Here is a 12500-nt window from a genome sequence, read left to right on the forward strand (position 1 = left end):
TACTGGTTGAAACGAAGTTGTAAACTGAGTGTACCAGCCTGCAATAGATTAATGTGTCCGTCCATCCGTCCGTCCCCTTTCAATACTTTAATGAAGTGAAATCTCGTGCTGTTGGGTGTATAAAATCAGTAATAGACAGCGCAGAGACTTGTCCTACCAGCCCACTCTGTAGGGACCTGTTTCTGAGCTCCTGGTTGAGCCCCGAAAGAGTGGCATCAAACATTATATTACAAAAAATATTGATGCCAATGCAGTACACCATATCGACGTGAAATTGGCAGGTGCACTCACTGGATGAGTCGAAGTGTAAAAAGCGACCCATCCAGATACAACAATGCAAAATCCTACAACACCTGGTATTCCCAGGCAGTCTACCATCCAAGTACTAACCAGGCTCGACCATGCTTAGCTTCCGAGATCAGACGTGATCGGGCGCATTCAGGGTGATATGGTCGTAGGCCGTGCTTGCAGAGAACTGTCGAAAACTCATATGTATAAAACAATCAACATTCAACTATACTCCTGGTGGTCATCGCTTGTGAAAACATTTATTCTGAGCTCCTGGTTTAGCCCCGAAAGAGTGGCATCAAACAGTATTTTACAAAAAATATTGATCCCAATGCAGTACACCATTTCGACGTGAAATTGGAAGGTGCACTAACTGGATGAGTCGAAGTGTAAAAAGCAACCCATCCAGATACAACAATGGAAAAGCATACAACACCTGGTATTCCCAGGCAGTCTCCCATCCAAGTACTAACCAGGCTCGACCATGCTTAGCTTCCGAGATCAGACGAGATCGGGCGCATTCAGGGTGAGATGGTCGTAGGCCATGCTTGGAAAGACCTGTCGCACATTCAGATGTATTAAAAAAGTCAACATTCAACTATACTTCTGGAGGTCATCGCTCAAAAAACCTTTATACTGGTAGAAACGAAGTTGTAAACTGAGTGTACCAGCCTGCAATAGATTAATGTGTCCGTCCGTCCGTCCGTCCCCTTTCAATACTTTAACGAAGTGAAATCTCGTGCTGTTGGGTGTATAAAATCAGTAATAGACAGCGCAGAGACTTGTCCTAGCAGCCCACTCTGCAGGGACCTGTTTCTGAGCTCCTGGTTGAGCCCCGAAAGCGTGGCATCAAACATTATATTACAAAAAATAGTGATCCCAATGCAGTACACCATATCGACGTGAAATTGGCAGGTGCACTCACTGGATGAGTCGAAGTGTAAAAAGCGACCCATCCAGATACAACAATGCAAAATCCTACAACACCTGGTATTCCCAGGCAGTCTCCCATCCAAGTACTAACCAGGCTCGACCATGCTTAGCTTCCGAGATCAGAGGAGATCGGGCGCATTCAGGGTGATATGGTCGTATGCCGTGCTTGGAGAGACATGTCGAACACTCATATGTATAAAACAATCAACATTCAACTATACTCCTGGAGGTCATCGCTCGTGAAAACGTTTATTCTGAGCTCCTGGTTTAGCCCCGAAAGAGTGGCATCAAACAGTATTTTACAAAAAATATTGATCCCAATGCAGTACACCATATCGACGTCAAATTGGCAGGTGCACTAACTGGATGAGTCGAAGTGTAAAAAGCGACCCATCCAGATACAACAATGCAAAAACCTAAAACACCTGGTATTCCCAGGCAGTCTCCCATCCAAGTACTAACCAGGCTCGACCATGTTTAGCTTCCGAGATCAGACGAGATCGGGCGCATTCATGGTGAGATGGTCGTAGGCCATGCTTTGAAAGACCTGTCGCACATTCAGATGTATTAAAAAATCAACATTCAACTATACTTCTGGAGGTCATCGCTCAAAAAAACCTTTATACTGGTAGAAACGAAGTTGTAAACTGAGTGTACCAGCCTGCAATAGATTAATGTGTCCGTCCGTCCGTCCGTCCCCTTTCAATATTTTAATGAAGTGAAATCTCGTGCTGTTGGGTGTATAAAATCAGTAATAGACAGCGCAGAGACTTGTCCTACCAGCCCACTCTGTAGGGACCTGTTTCTGAGCTCCTGGTTGAGCCCCGAAAGAGTGGCATCAAACATTATATTACAAAAAATATTGATGCCAATGCAGTACACCATATCGACGTGAAATTGGCAGGTGCACTCACTGGATGAGTCGAAGTGTAAAAAGCGACCCATCCAGATACAACAATGCAAAATCCTACAACACCTGGTATTCCCAGGCAGTCTCCCATCCAAGTACTAACCAGGCTCGACCATGCTTAGCTTCCGAGATCAGACGTGATCGGGCGCATTCAGGGTGATATGGTCGTAGGCCGTGCTTGCAGAGACCTGTCGAACACTCATATGTATAAAACAATCAACATTCAACTATACTCCTGGAGGTCATCGCTCGTGAAAACATTTATTCTGAGCTCCTGGTTTAGCCCCGAAAGAGTGGCATCAAACAGTATTTTACAAAAAATATTGATCCCAATGCAGTACACCATTTCGACGTGAAATTGGAAGGTGCACTAACTGGATGAGTCGAAGTGTAAAAAGCAACCCATCCAGATACAACAATGGAAAAGCCTACAACACCTGGTATTCCCAGGCAGTCTCCCATCCAAGTACTAACCAGGCTCGACCATGCTTAGCTTCCGAGATCAGACGAGATCGGGCGCATTCAGGGTGATATGGTCGTAGGCCGTGCGTGGAGAGACATGTCGAACACTCATATGTATAAAACAATCAACATTCAACTATGCTCCTGGAGGTCATCGCTCGTGAAAACGTTTATTCTGAGCTCCTGGTTTAGCCCCGAAAGAGTGGCATCAAACAGTATTTTACAAAAAATATTGATCCCAATGCAGTACACCATATCGACGTGAAATTGGCAGGTGCACTAACTGGATGAGTCAAAGTGTAAAAAGCGACCCATCCAGATACAACAATGCAAACACCTAAAACACCTGGTATTCCCAGGCAGTCTCCCATCCAAGTACTAACCAGGCTCGACCATGCTTAGCTTCCGAGATCAGACGAGATCGGGCGCATTCATGGTGAGATGGTCGTAGGCCATGCATTGAAAGACCTGTCGCACATTCAGATGTATTAAACAATCAACATTCAACTATACTTCTGGAGGTCATCGCTCAAAAAAACCTTTATACTGGTAGAAACGAAGTTGTAAACTGAGTGTACCAGCCTGCAATAGATTAATGTGTCCGTCCGTCCGTCCGTCCCCTTTCAATATTTTAATGAAGTGAAATCTCGTGCTGTTGGGTGTATAAAATCAGTAATAGACAGCGCAGAGACTTGTCCTACCAGCCCACTCTGTAGGGACCTGTTTCTGAGCTCCTGGTTGAGCCCCGAAAGAGTGGCATCAAACATTATATTACAAAAAATATTGATGCCAATGCAGTACACCATATCGACGTGAAATTGGCAGGTGCACTCACTGGATGAGTCGAAGTGTAAAAAGCGACCCATCCAGATACAACAATGCAAAATCCTACAACACCTGGTATTCCCAGGCAGTCTCCCATCCAAGTACTAACCAGGCTCGACCATGCTTAGCTTCCGAGATCATACGTGATCGGGCGCATTCAGGGTGATATGGTCGTAGGCCGTGCTTGCAGAGACCTGTCGAACACTCATATGTATAAAACAATCAACATTCAACTATACTCCTGGAGGTCATCGCTCGTGAAAACATTTATTCTGAGCTCCTGGTTTAGCCCCGAAAGAGTGGCATCAAACAGTATTTTACAAAAAATATTGATCCCAATGCAGTACACCATTTCGACGTGAAATTGGAAGGTGCACTAACTGGATGAGTCGAAGTGTAAAAAGCAACCCATCCAGATACAACAATGGAAAAGCCTACAACACCTGGTATTCCCAGGCAGTCTCCCATCCAAGTACTAACCAGGCTCGACCATGCTTAGCTTCCGAGATCAGACGAGATCGGGCGCATTCAGGGTGATATGGTCGTAGGCCGTGCGTGGAGAGACATGTCGAACACTCATATGTATAAAACAATCAACATTCAACTATGCTCCTGGAGGTCATCGCTCGTGAAAACGTTTATTCTGAGCTCCTGGTTTAGCCCCGAAAGAGTGGCATCAAACAGTATTTTACAAAAAATATTGATCCCAATGCAGTACACCATATCGACGTGAAATTGGCAGGTGCACTAACTGGATGAGTCAAAGTGTAAAAAGCGACCCATCCAGATACAACAATGCAAACACCTAAAACACCTGGTATTCCCAGGCAGTCTCCCATCCAAGTACTAACCAGGCTCGACCATGCTTAGCTTCCGAGATCAGACGAGATCGGGCGCATTCATGGTGAGATGGTCGTAGGCCATGCATTGAAAGACCTGTCGCACATTCAGATGTATTAAACAATCAACATTCAACTATACTTCTGGAGGTCATCGCTCAAAAAAACCTTTATACTGGTAGAAACGAAGTTGTAAACTGAGTGTACCAGCCTGCAATAGATTAATGTGTCCGTCCGTCCGTCCCCTTTTAATACTTTAATGAAGTGAAATCTCGTGCTGTTGGGTGTATAAAATCAGTAATAGAAAGTGCAGAGACTTGTCCTAGCAGCCCACTCTGCAGGGACCTGTTTCTGAGCTCCTGGTTGAGCCCCGAAAGCGTGGCATCAAACATTATATTACAAAAAATAGTGATGCCAATGCAGTACACCATATCGACGTGAAATTGGCAGGTGCACTCACTGGATGAGTCAAAGTGTAAAAAGCGACCCATGCAGATACAACAATGCAAAAGCCTACAACACCTGGTATTTCCACGCAGTCTCCCATCCAAGTGCTAACCAGGCTCGACCATACTTAGCTTCCGAGATCAGACGAGATCGGGCGCATTCAGGGTGAGATGGTCGTAAGCCATGCTTGGAAAGACCTGTCGCACATTCAGATGTATAAAACAATCAACATTCAACTATACTTCTGGAGGTCGTCGCTCATAAAACCTTTATTCTGAGCTCCTGGTTGAGCCCCGAAAGAGTGGCATCAAACATTATTTTACAAGAAAATATTCATCCCAATGCAGTACACCATATCGACGTGAAATTGACAGGTGCACTCACTGCATGAGTCGAAGTGTTAAAAGCGTGCCATCCAGATCCAAATATACAAAAGCCTACAACACCTGGTATTCCCAGGCAGTCTCCCATGCAAGTACTAACCAGACTCGACCGTGCTTAGCTTCCGAGATCAGATGAGATCGGGCGCATTCAGGGTGATATGGTCGTAGGCCGTGCTTGCAGAGACCTATCGAACACTCATATGTATAAAACAATCAACATTCAACTATACTCCTGGAGGTCATCGCTCGTGAAAACGTTTATTCTGAGCTCCTGGTTTAGCCCCGAAAGAGTGGCATCAAACAGTATTTTACAAAAAATATTGATCCCAATGCAGTACACCATATCGACGTGAAATTGGCAGGTGCACTCACTGGATGAGTCGAAGTGTAAAAAGCGACCCATCCAGATACAACAATGCAAAATCCTACAACACCTGGTATTCCCAGGCAGTCTCCCATCCAAGTACTAACCAGGCTCGATCATGCTTAGCTTCCGAGATCAGACGAGATCGGGCGTATTCAGGGTGATATTGTCGTAGGCCGTGTTTGCAGAGACCTGTCGAACACTCATATGTATAAAACAATCAACATTCAACTATACTCCTGGAGGTCATCGCTCTTGAAAACGTTTATTCTGAGCTCCTGGTTTAGCCCCGAAAGAGTGGCATCAAACAGTATTTTGCAAAAAATATTGATCCCAATGCAGTACACCATATCGACGTGAAATTGGCAGGTGCACTCACTGGATGAGTCGAAGTGTAAAAAGCGACCCATCCAGATACAACAATGCAAAAGCCTACAACACCTGGTATTCCCAGGCAGTCTCCCATCCAAGTACTAACCAGGCTCGACCATGCTTAGCTTCCGAGATCAGACGAGATCGGGCGCATTCATGGTGAGATGGTCGTAGGCCATGCTTGGAAAGACCTGTCGCACATTCAGATGTATTAAACAATCAACATTCAACTATACTTCTGGAGGTCATCGCTCAAAAAACCTTTATACTGGTAGAAACGAAGTTGTAAACTGAGTGTACCAGCCTGCAATAGATTAATGTGTCCGTCCGTCCGTCCCCTTTCAATACTTTAATGAAGTGAAATCTCGTGCTGTTGGGTGTATAAAATCAGTAATAGACAGCGCAGAGACTTGTCCTACCAGCCCACTCTGCAGGGACCTGTTTCTGAGCTCCTGGTTGAGCCCCGAAAGAGTGGCATCAAACATTATATTACAAAAAATATTTATCCCAATGCAGTACACCATATCGACGTGAAATTGGCAGGTGCACTAACTGGATGAGTCGAAGTGTAAAAAGCGACCCATCCAGATACAACAATGCAAAAACCTAAAACACCTGGTATTCCCAGGCAGTCTCCCATCCAAGTACTAACCAGGCTCGACCATGCTTAGCTTCAGACGAGATCGGGCGCATTCAGGGTGATATGGTCGTAGGCCGTGCTTGCAGAGACCTGTCGAACACTCATATGTATAAAACAATCAACATTCAACTATACTCCTGGAGGTCATCGCTCGTGAAAACGTTTATTCTGAGCTCCTGGTTTAGCCCCGAAAGAGTGGCATCAAACAGTATTTTGCAAAAAATATTGATCCCAATGCAGTACACCATATCGACGTGAAATTGGCAGGTGCACTAACTGGATGAGTCGAAGTGTAAAAAGCGATCCATCCAGATACAACAATGCAAAAGCCTACAACACCTGGTATTCCCAGGCAGTCTTCCATTCAAGTACTAACCAGGCTCGACCATGCTTAGCTTCCGAGATCAGACGAGATCGGGCGCATTCATGGTGAGATGGTCGTAGGCCATGCTTGGAAAGACCTGTCGCACATTCAGATGTATTAAACAATCAACATTCAACTATACTTCTGGAGGTCATCGCTCAAAAAACCTTTATACTGGTAGAAACGAAGTTGTAAACTGATTGTGCCAGCCTGCAATAGATGAATGTGTCCGTCCGTCCGTCCCCTTTCAATACTTTAATGAAGTGAAATCTCGTGCTGTTGGGTGTATAAAATCAGTAATAGACAGCGCAGAGACTTGTCCTACCAGCCCACTCTGCAGGGACCTGTTTCTGAGCTCCTGGTTGAGCCCCGAAAGAGTGGCATCAAACATTATATTACAAAAAATATTGATCCCAATGCAGTACACCATATCGACGTGAAATTGGCAGGTGCACTCACTGGATGAGTCGAAGTGTAAAAAGCGACCCATCCAGATACAACAATGCAAAATCCTACAACACCTGGTATTCCCAGGCAGTCTCCCATCCAAGTACTAACCAGGCTCGACCATGCTTAGCTTCCGAGATCAGACGAGATCGGGCGCATTCAGGGTGATATGGTCGTAGGCCGTGCTTGCAGAGACCTGTCGAACACTCATATGTATAAAACAATCAACATTCAACTATACTCCTGGAGGTCATCGCTCGTGAAAACGTTTATTCTGAGCTCCTGGTTTAGCCCCGAAAGAGTGGCATCAAACAGTATTTTACAAAAAATATTGATCCCAATGCAGTACACCATATCGACGTGAAATTGGCAGGTGCACTAACTGGATGAGTCGAAGTGTAAAAAGCGACCCATCCAGATACAACAATGCAAAAACCTGAAACACCTGGTATTCCCCGGCAGTCTCCCATCCAAGTACTAACCAGGCTCGACCATGCTTAGCTTCCGAGATCAGAAGAAATCGGGCGCATTCAGGGTGAGATGGTCGTAGGCCATGCTTGGAAAGACCTGTCGCACATTCAGATGTATTAAAAAATCAACATTCAACTATACTTCTGGAGGTCATCGCTCAAAAAACCTTTATACTGGTAGAAACGAAGTTGTAAACTGAGTGTACCAGCCTGCAATAGATTAATGTGTCCGTCCGTCCGTCCGTCCCCTTTCAATACTTTAACGAAGTGAAATCTCGTGCTGTTGGGTGTATAAAATCAGTAATAGACAGCGCAGAGACTTGTCCTAGCAGCCCACTCTGCAGGGACCTGTTTCTGAGCTCCTGGTTGAGCCCCGAAAGCGTGGCATCAAACATTATATTACAAAAAATAGTGATCCCAATGCAGTACACCATATCGACGTGAAATTGGCAGGTGCACTAACTGGATGAGTCGAAGTGTAAAAAGCGACCCATCCAGATACAACAATGCAAAAACCTAAAACACCTGGTATTCCCAGGCAGTCTCCCATCCAAGTACTAACCAGGCTCGACCATGTTAGTTTCCGAGATCAGACGAGATCGGGCGCATTCAGGGTGATATGGTCGTAGGCCGTGCTTGCAGAGACCTGTCGAACACTCATATGTATAAAACAATCAACATTCAACTATACTCCTGGAGGTCATCGCTCTTGAAAACGTTTATTCTGAGCTCCTGGTTTAGCCCCGAAAGAGTGGCATCAAACAGTATTTTGCAAAAAATATTGATCCCAATGCAGTACACCATATCGACGTGAAATTGGCAGGTGCACTAACTGGATGAGTCGAAGTGTAAAAAGCGACCCATCCAGATACAACAATGCAAAAGCCTACAACACCTGGTATTCCCAGGCAGTCTCCCATCCAAGTACTAACCAGGCTCGACCATGCTTAGCTTCCGAGATCAGACGAGATCGGGCGCATTCATGGTGAGATGGTCGTAGGCCATGCTTGGAAAGACCTGTCGCACATTCAGATGTATTAAACAATCAACATTCAACTATACTTCTGGAGGTCATCGCTCAAAAAACCATTATACTGGTAGAAACGAAGTTGTAAACAGAGTGTACCAGCCTGCAATAGATTAATGTGTCCGTCCGTCCGTCCCCTTTCAATACTTTAATGAAGTGAAATCTCGTGCTGTTGGGTGTATAAAATCAGTAATAGACAGCGCAGAGACTTGTCCTACCAGCCCACTCTGCAGGGACCTGTTTCTGAGCTCCTGGTTGAGCCCCGAAAGAGTGGCATCAAACATTATATTACAAAAAATATTGATCCCAATGCAGTACACCATATCGACGTGAAATTGGCAGGTGCACTCACTGGATGAGTCGAAGTGTAAAAAGCGACCCATCCAGATACAACAATGCAAAATCCTACAACACCTGGTATTCCCAGGCAGTCTCCCATCCAAGTACTAACCAGGCTCGACCATGCTTAGCTTCCGAGATCAGACGAGATCAGGCGCATTCAGGGTGATATGGTCGTAGGCCGTGTTTGCAGAGACCTGTCGAACACTCATATGTATAAAACAATCAACATTCAACTATACTCCTGGAGGTCATCGCTCGTGAAAACGTTTATTCTGAGCTCCTGGTTTAGCCCCGAAAGAGTGGCATCAAACAGTATTTTGCAAAAAATATTGATCCCAATGCAGTACACCATATCGACGTGAAATTGGCAGGTGCACTAACTGGATGAGTCGAAGTGTAAAAAGCGACCCATCCAGATACAACAATGCAAAAACCTAAAACACCTGGTATTCCCAGGCAGTCTCCCATCCAAGTACTAACCAGGCTCGACCATGCTTAGCTTCCGAGATCAGACGAGATCGGCCGCATTCATGGTGAGATGGTCGTAGGCCATGCTTGGAAAGACCTGTCGCACATTCAGATGTATTAAACAATCAACATTCAACTATACTTCTGGAGGTCATCGCTGAAAAAACCTTTATACTGGTAGAAACGAAGTTGTAAACTGAGTGTACCAGCCTGCAATAGATTAATGTGTCCGTCCGTCCCCTTTCAATACTTTAATGAAGTGAAATCTCGTGCTGTTGGGTGTATAAAATCAGTAATAGAAAGCGCAGAGACTTGTCCTACCAGCCCACTCTGCAGGGACCTGTTTCTGAGCTCCTGGTTGAGCCCCAAAAGAGTGGCATCAAACATTATATTACAAAAAATATTGAACCCAATGCAGTACACCATATCGACGTGAAATTGGCAGGTGCACTCACTGGATGAGTCGAAGTGTAAAAAGCGACCCATCCAGATACAACAATGCAAAAGCCTACAACACCTGGTATTCCCAGGCAGTCTCCCATCCAAGTACTAACCAGGCTCGACCATGCTTAGCTTCCGAGATCAGACGAGATCGGGCGCATTCATGGTGAGATGGTCGTAGGCCATGCTTGGAAAGACCTGTCGCACATTCAGATGTATTAAACAATCAACATTCAACTATACTTCTAGAGGTCATCGCTGAAAAAACCTTTATACTGGTAGAAACGAAGTTGTAAACTGAGTGTACCAGCCTGCAATAGATTAATGTGTCCGTCCGTCCGTCCCCTTTCAATAATTTAATGAAGTGAAATCTCGTGCTGTTGCGTGTATAAAATCAGTAATAGACAGCGCAGAGACTTGTCCTACCAGCCCACTCTGCAGGGACCTGTTTCTGAGCTCCTGGTTGAGCCCCGAAAGAGTGGCATCAAACATTATATTACAAAAAATATTGATCCCAATGCAGTACACCATATCGACGTGAAATTGGCAGGTGCACTCACTGGATGAGTCGAAGTGTAAAAAGCGACCCATCCAGATACAACAATGCAAAATCCTACAACACCTGGTATTCCCAGGCAGTCTCCCATCCAAGTACTAACCAGGCTCGACCATGCTTAGCTTCCGAGATCAGACGAGATCGGGCGCATTCAGGGTGATATGGTCGTAGGCCGTGCTTGCAGAGACCTGTCGAACACTCATATGTATAAAACAATCAACATTCAACTATACTCCTGGAGGTCATCGCTCGTGAAAACGTTTATTCTGAGCTCCTGGTTTAGCCCCGAAAGAGTGGCATCAAACAGTATTTTACAAAAAATATTGATCCCAATGCAGTACACCATATCGACGTGAAATTGGCAGGTGCACTCACTGGATGAGTCGAAGTGTAAAAAGCGACCCATCCAGATACAACAATGCAAAAACCTAAAACACCTGGTATTCCCAGGCAGTCTCCCATCCAAGTACTAACCAGGCTCGACCATGCTTAGCTTCCGAGATCAGACGAGATCGGGCGCATTCAGGGTGATATGGTCGTAGACCGTGCTTGCAGAGACCTGTCGAACACTCATATGTATAAAACAATCAACATTCAACTATACTCCTGGAGGTCATCGCTCGTGAAAACGTTTATTCTGAGCTCCTGGTTTAGCCCCGAAAGAGTGGCATCAAACAGTATTTTGCAAAAAATATTGATCCCAATGCAGTACACCATATCGACGTGAAATTGGCAGGTGCACTAACTGGATGAGTCGAAGTGTAAAAAGCGACCCATCCAGATACAACAATGCAAAAGCCTACAACACCTGGTATTCCCAGGCAGTCTCCCATCCAAGTACTAACCAGGCTCGACCATGCTTAGCTTCCGAGATCAGACGAGATCGGCCGCATTCATGGTGAGATGGTCGTAGGCCATGCTTGGAAAGACCTGTCGCACATTCAGATGTATTAAACAATCAACATTCAACTATACTTCTGGAGGTCATCGCTCAAAAAACCTTTATACTGGTAGAAACGAAGTTGTAAACTGAGTGTACCAGCCTGCAATAGATTAATGTGTCCGTCCGTCCGTCCCCTTTCAATAATTTAATGAAGTGAAATCTCGTGCTGTTGCGTGTATAAAATCAGTAATAGACAGCGCAGAGACTTGTCCTACCAGCCCACTCTGCAGGGACCTGTTTCTGAGCTCCTGGTTGAGCCCCGAAAGAGTGGCATCAAACATTATATTACAAAAAATATTGAACCCAATGCAGTACACCATATCGACGTGAAATTGGCAGGTGCACTCACTGGATGAGTCGAAGTGTAAAAAGCGACCCATCCAGATACAACAATGCAAAATCCTACAACACCTGGTATTCCCAGGCAGTCTCCCATCCAAGTACTAACCAGGCTCGACCATGCTTAGCTTCCGAGATCAGACGAGATCGGGCGCATTCAGGGTGATATGGTCGTAGGCCGTGCTTGCAGAGACCTGTCGAACACTCATATGTATAAAACAATCAACATTCAACTATACTCCTGGAGGTCATCGCTCGTGAAAACGTTTATTCTGAGCTCCTGGTTTAGCCCCGAAAGAGTGGCATCAAACAGTATTTTACAAAAAATATTGATCCCAATGCAGTACACCATATCGACGTGAAATTGGCAGGTGCACTAACTGGATGAGTCGAAGTGTAAAAAGCGACCCATCCAGATACAACAATGCAAAAACCTAAAACACCTGGTATTCCCAGGCAGTTTCCCATCCAAGTATTAACCAGGCTCGACGCTGCTTAGCTTCCGAGATCAGACGAGATCGGGCGCGTTCAGGGTGAGATGGTCGTAAGCCATGCTTGGAAAGACCTGTCGCACATTCAGATGTATAAAACAATCAACATTCAACTATACTTCTGGAGGTCGTCGCTCATAAAACCTTTA

At 45.2% G+C, this 12500-nt stretch overlaps 23 non-coding genes and 5 pseudogenes across 23 annotated transcripts; all 28 read right to left on the reverse strand.

Annotated features, from left to right (window-relative positions):
• Nucleotides 1-341: 341 nt before the first annotated feature.
• On the reverse strand, nt 342-460 carry LOC142927316 (5S ribosomal RNA). The gene has a single exon (XR_012944241.1). It is a non-coding gene; the product is annotated as a 5S ribosomal RNA (ribosomal RNA).
• A 252-nt stretch (nt 461-712) lies between these two features.
• On the reverse strand, nt 713-831 carry LOC142927013 (5S ribosomal RNA). The gene has a single exon (XR_012943937.1). It is a non-coding gene; the product is annotated as a 5S ribosomal RNA (ribosomal RNA).
• A 432-nt stretch (nt 832-1263) lies between these two features.
• Nucleotides 1264-1382, reverse strand: LOC142927589 (5S ribosomal RNA). Its single transcript, XR_012944513.1, has one exon. It is a non-coding gene; the product is annotated as a 5S ribosomal RNA (ribosomal RNA).
• A 252-nt stretch (nt 1383-1634) lies between these two features.
• Nucleotides 1635-1753, reverse strand: LOC142927365 (5S ribosomal RNA). Its single transcript, XR_012944290.1, has one exon. It is a non-coding gene; the product is annotated as a 5S ribosomal RNA (ribosomal RNA).
• Nucleotides 1754-2185: 432 nt separating this feature from the next.
• On the reverse strand, nt 2186-2304 carry LOC142926666 (5S ribosomal RNA). Its single transcript, XR_012943590.1, has one exon. It is a non-coding gene; the product is annotated as a 5S ribosomal RNA (ribosomal RNA).
• A 252-nt stretch (nt 2305-2556) lies between these two features.
• Nucleotides 2557-2675, reverse strand: LOC142928754 (5S ribosomal RNA). The gene has a single exon (XR_012945064.1). It is a non-coding gene; the product is annotated as a 5S ribosomal RNA (ribosomal RNA).
• A 252-nt stretch (nt 2676-2927) lies between these two features.
• Nucleotides 2928-3046, reverse strand: LOC142927345 (5S ribosomal RNA). The gene has a single exon (XR_012944270.1). It is a non-coding gene; the product is annotated as a 5S ribosomal RNA (ribosomal RNA).
• Nucleotides 3047-3478: 432 nt separating this feature from the next.
• On the reverse strand, nt 3479-3597 carry LOC142927079 (5S ribosomal RNA). The gene has a single exon (XR_012944004.1). It is a non-coding gene; the product is annotated as a 5S ribosomal RNA (ribosomal RNA).
• Nucleotides 3598-3849: 252 nt separating this feature from the next.
• LOC142928755 (5S ribosomal RNA) lies at nt 3850-3968 on the reverse strand. The gene has a single exon (XR_012945065.1). It is a non-coding gene; the product is annotated as a 5S ribosomal RNA (ribosomal RNA).
• Nucleotides 3969-4220: 252 nt separating this feature from the next.
• Nucleotides 4221-4339, reverse strand: LOC142927346 (5S ribosomal RNA). The gene has a single exon (XR_012944271.1). It is a non-coding gene; the product is annotated as a 5S ribosomal RNA (ribosomal RNA).
• A 428-nt stretch (nt 4340-4767) lies between these two features.
• On the reverse strand, nt 4768-4886 carry LOC142928464 (5S ribosomal RNA; annotated as a pseudogene).
• Nucleotides 4887-5138: 252 nt separating this feature from the next.
• On the reverse strand, nt 5139-5257 carry LOC142926648 (5S ribosomal RNA). The gene has a single exon (XR_012943572.1). It is a non-coding gene; the product is annotated as a 5S ribosomal RNA (ribosomal RNA).
• Nucleotides 5258-5509: 252 nt separating this feature from the next.
• On the reverse strand, nt 5510-5628 carry LOC142927806 (5S ribosomal RNA). The gene has a single exon (XR_012944730.1). It is a non-coding gene; the product is annotated as a 5S ribosomal RNA (ribosomal RNA).
• Nucleotides 5629-5880: 252 nt separating this feature from the next.
• LOC142928813 (5S ribosomal RNA) lies at nt 5881-5999 on the reverse strand. The gene has a single exon (XR_012945124.1). It is a non-coding gene; the product is annotated as a 5S ribosomal RNA (ribosomal RNA).
• Nucleotides 6000-6426: 427 nt separating this feature from the next.
• LOC142928632 (5S ribosomal RNA) lies at nt 6427-6538 on the reverse strand (annotated as a pseudogene).
• Nucleotides 6539-6790: 252 nt separating this feature from the next.
• Nucleotides 6791-6909, reverse strand: LOC142926361 (5S ribosomal RNA). The gene has a single exon (XR_012943286.1). It is a non-coding gene; the product is annotated as a 5S ribosomal RNA (ribosomal RNA).
• A 427-nt stretch (nt 6910-7336) lies between these two features.
• Nucleotides 7337-7455, reverse strand: LOC142926333 (5S ribosomal RNA). The gene has a single exon (XR_012943258.1). It is a non-coding gene; the product is annotated as a 5S ribosomal RNA (ribosomal RNA).
• A 252-nt stretch (nt 7456-7707) lies between these two features.
• Nucleotides 7708-7826, reverse strand: LOC142928541 (5S ribosomal RNA; annotated as a pseudogene).
• A 431-nt stretch (nt 7827-8257) lies between these two features.
• Nucleotides 8258-8375, reverse strand: LOC142928502 (5S ribosomal RNA; annotated as a pseudogene).
• A 252-nt stretch (nt 8376-8627) lies between these two features.
• On the reverse strand, nt 8628-8746 carry LOC142928824 (5S ribosomal RNA). Its single transcript, XR_012945135.1, has one exon. It is a non-coding gene; the product is annotated as a 5S ribosomal RNA (ribosomal RNA).
• A 427-nt stretch (nt 8747-9173) lies between these two features.
• On the reverse strand, nt 9174-9292 carry LOC142926931 (5S ribosomal RNA). Its single transcript, XR_012943855.1, has one exon. It is a non-coding gene; the product is annotated as a 5S ribosomal RNA (ribosomal RNA).
• Nucleotides 9293-9544: 252 nt separating this feature from the next.
• On the reverse strand, nt 9545-9663 carry LOC142927858 (5S ribosomal RNA). Its single transcript, XR_012944782.1, has one exon. It is a non-coding gene; the product is annotated as a 5S ribosomal RNA (ribosomal RNA).
• Nucleotides 9664-10086: 423 nt separating this feature from the next.
• On the reverse strand, nt 10087-10205 carry LOC142928835 (5S ribosomal RNA). The gene has a single exon (XR_012945146.1). It is a non-coding gene; the product is annotated as a 5S ribosomal RNA (ribosomal RNA).
• A 427-nt stretch (nt 10206-10632) lies between these two features.
• On the reverse strand, nt 10633-10751 carry LOC142926335 (5S ribosomal RNA). Its single transcript, XR_012943260.1, has one exon. It is a non-coding gene; the product is annotated as a 5S ribosomal RNA (ribosomal RNA).
• Nucleotides 10752-11003: 252 nt separating this feature from the next.
• On the reverse strand, nt 11004-11122 carry LOC142927544 (5S ribosomal RNA). The gene has a single exon (XR_012944468.1). It is a non-coding gene; the product is annotated as a 5S ribosomal RNA (ribosomal RNA).
• A 252-nt stretch (nt 11123-11374) lies between these two features.
• Nucleotides 11375-11493, reverse strand: LOC142926251 (5S ribosomal RNA). The gene has a single exon (XR_012943176.1). It is a non-coding gene; the product is annotated as a 5S ribosomal RNA (ribosomal RNA).
• Nucleotides 11494-11920: 427 nt separating this feature from the next.
• Nucleotides 11921-12039, reverse strand: LOC142926336 (5S ribosomal RNA). Its single transcript, XR_012943261.1, has one exon. It is a non-coding gene; the product is annotated as a 5S ribosomal RNA (ribosomal RNA).
• A 252-nt stretch (nt 12040-12291) lies between these two features.
• LOC142928498 (5S ribosomal RNA) lies at nt 12292-12410 on the reverse strand (annotated as a pseudogene).
• Between the last annotated feature and the right edge of the window lie 90 nt (nt 12411-12500).

Source organism: Petromyzon marinus, chromosome 23 (assembly GCF_048934315.1).
Source record: "Petromyzon marinus isolate PM22_M1 ecotype Great Lakes invasive population chromosome 23, UKy_Petmar_22M1.pri1.0, whole genome shotgun sequence".
In the NCBI taxonomy this organism is placed as follows: domain Eukaryota; kingdom Metazoa; phylum Chordata; class Hyperoartia; order Petromyzontiformes; family Petromyzontidae; genus Petromyzon; species Petromyzon marinus.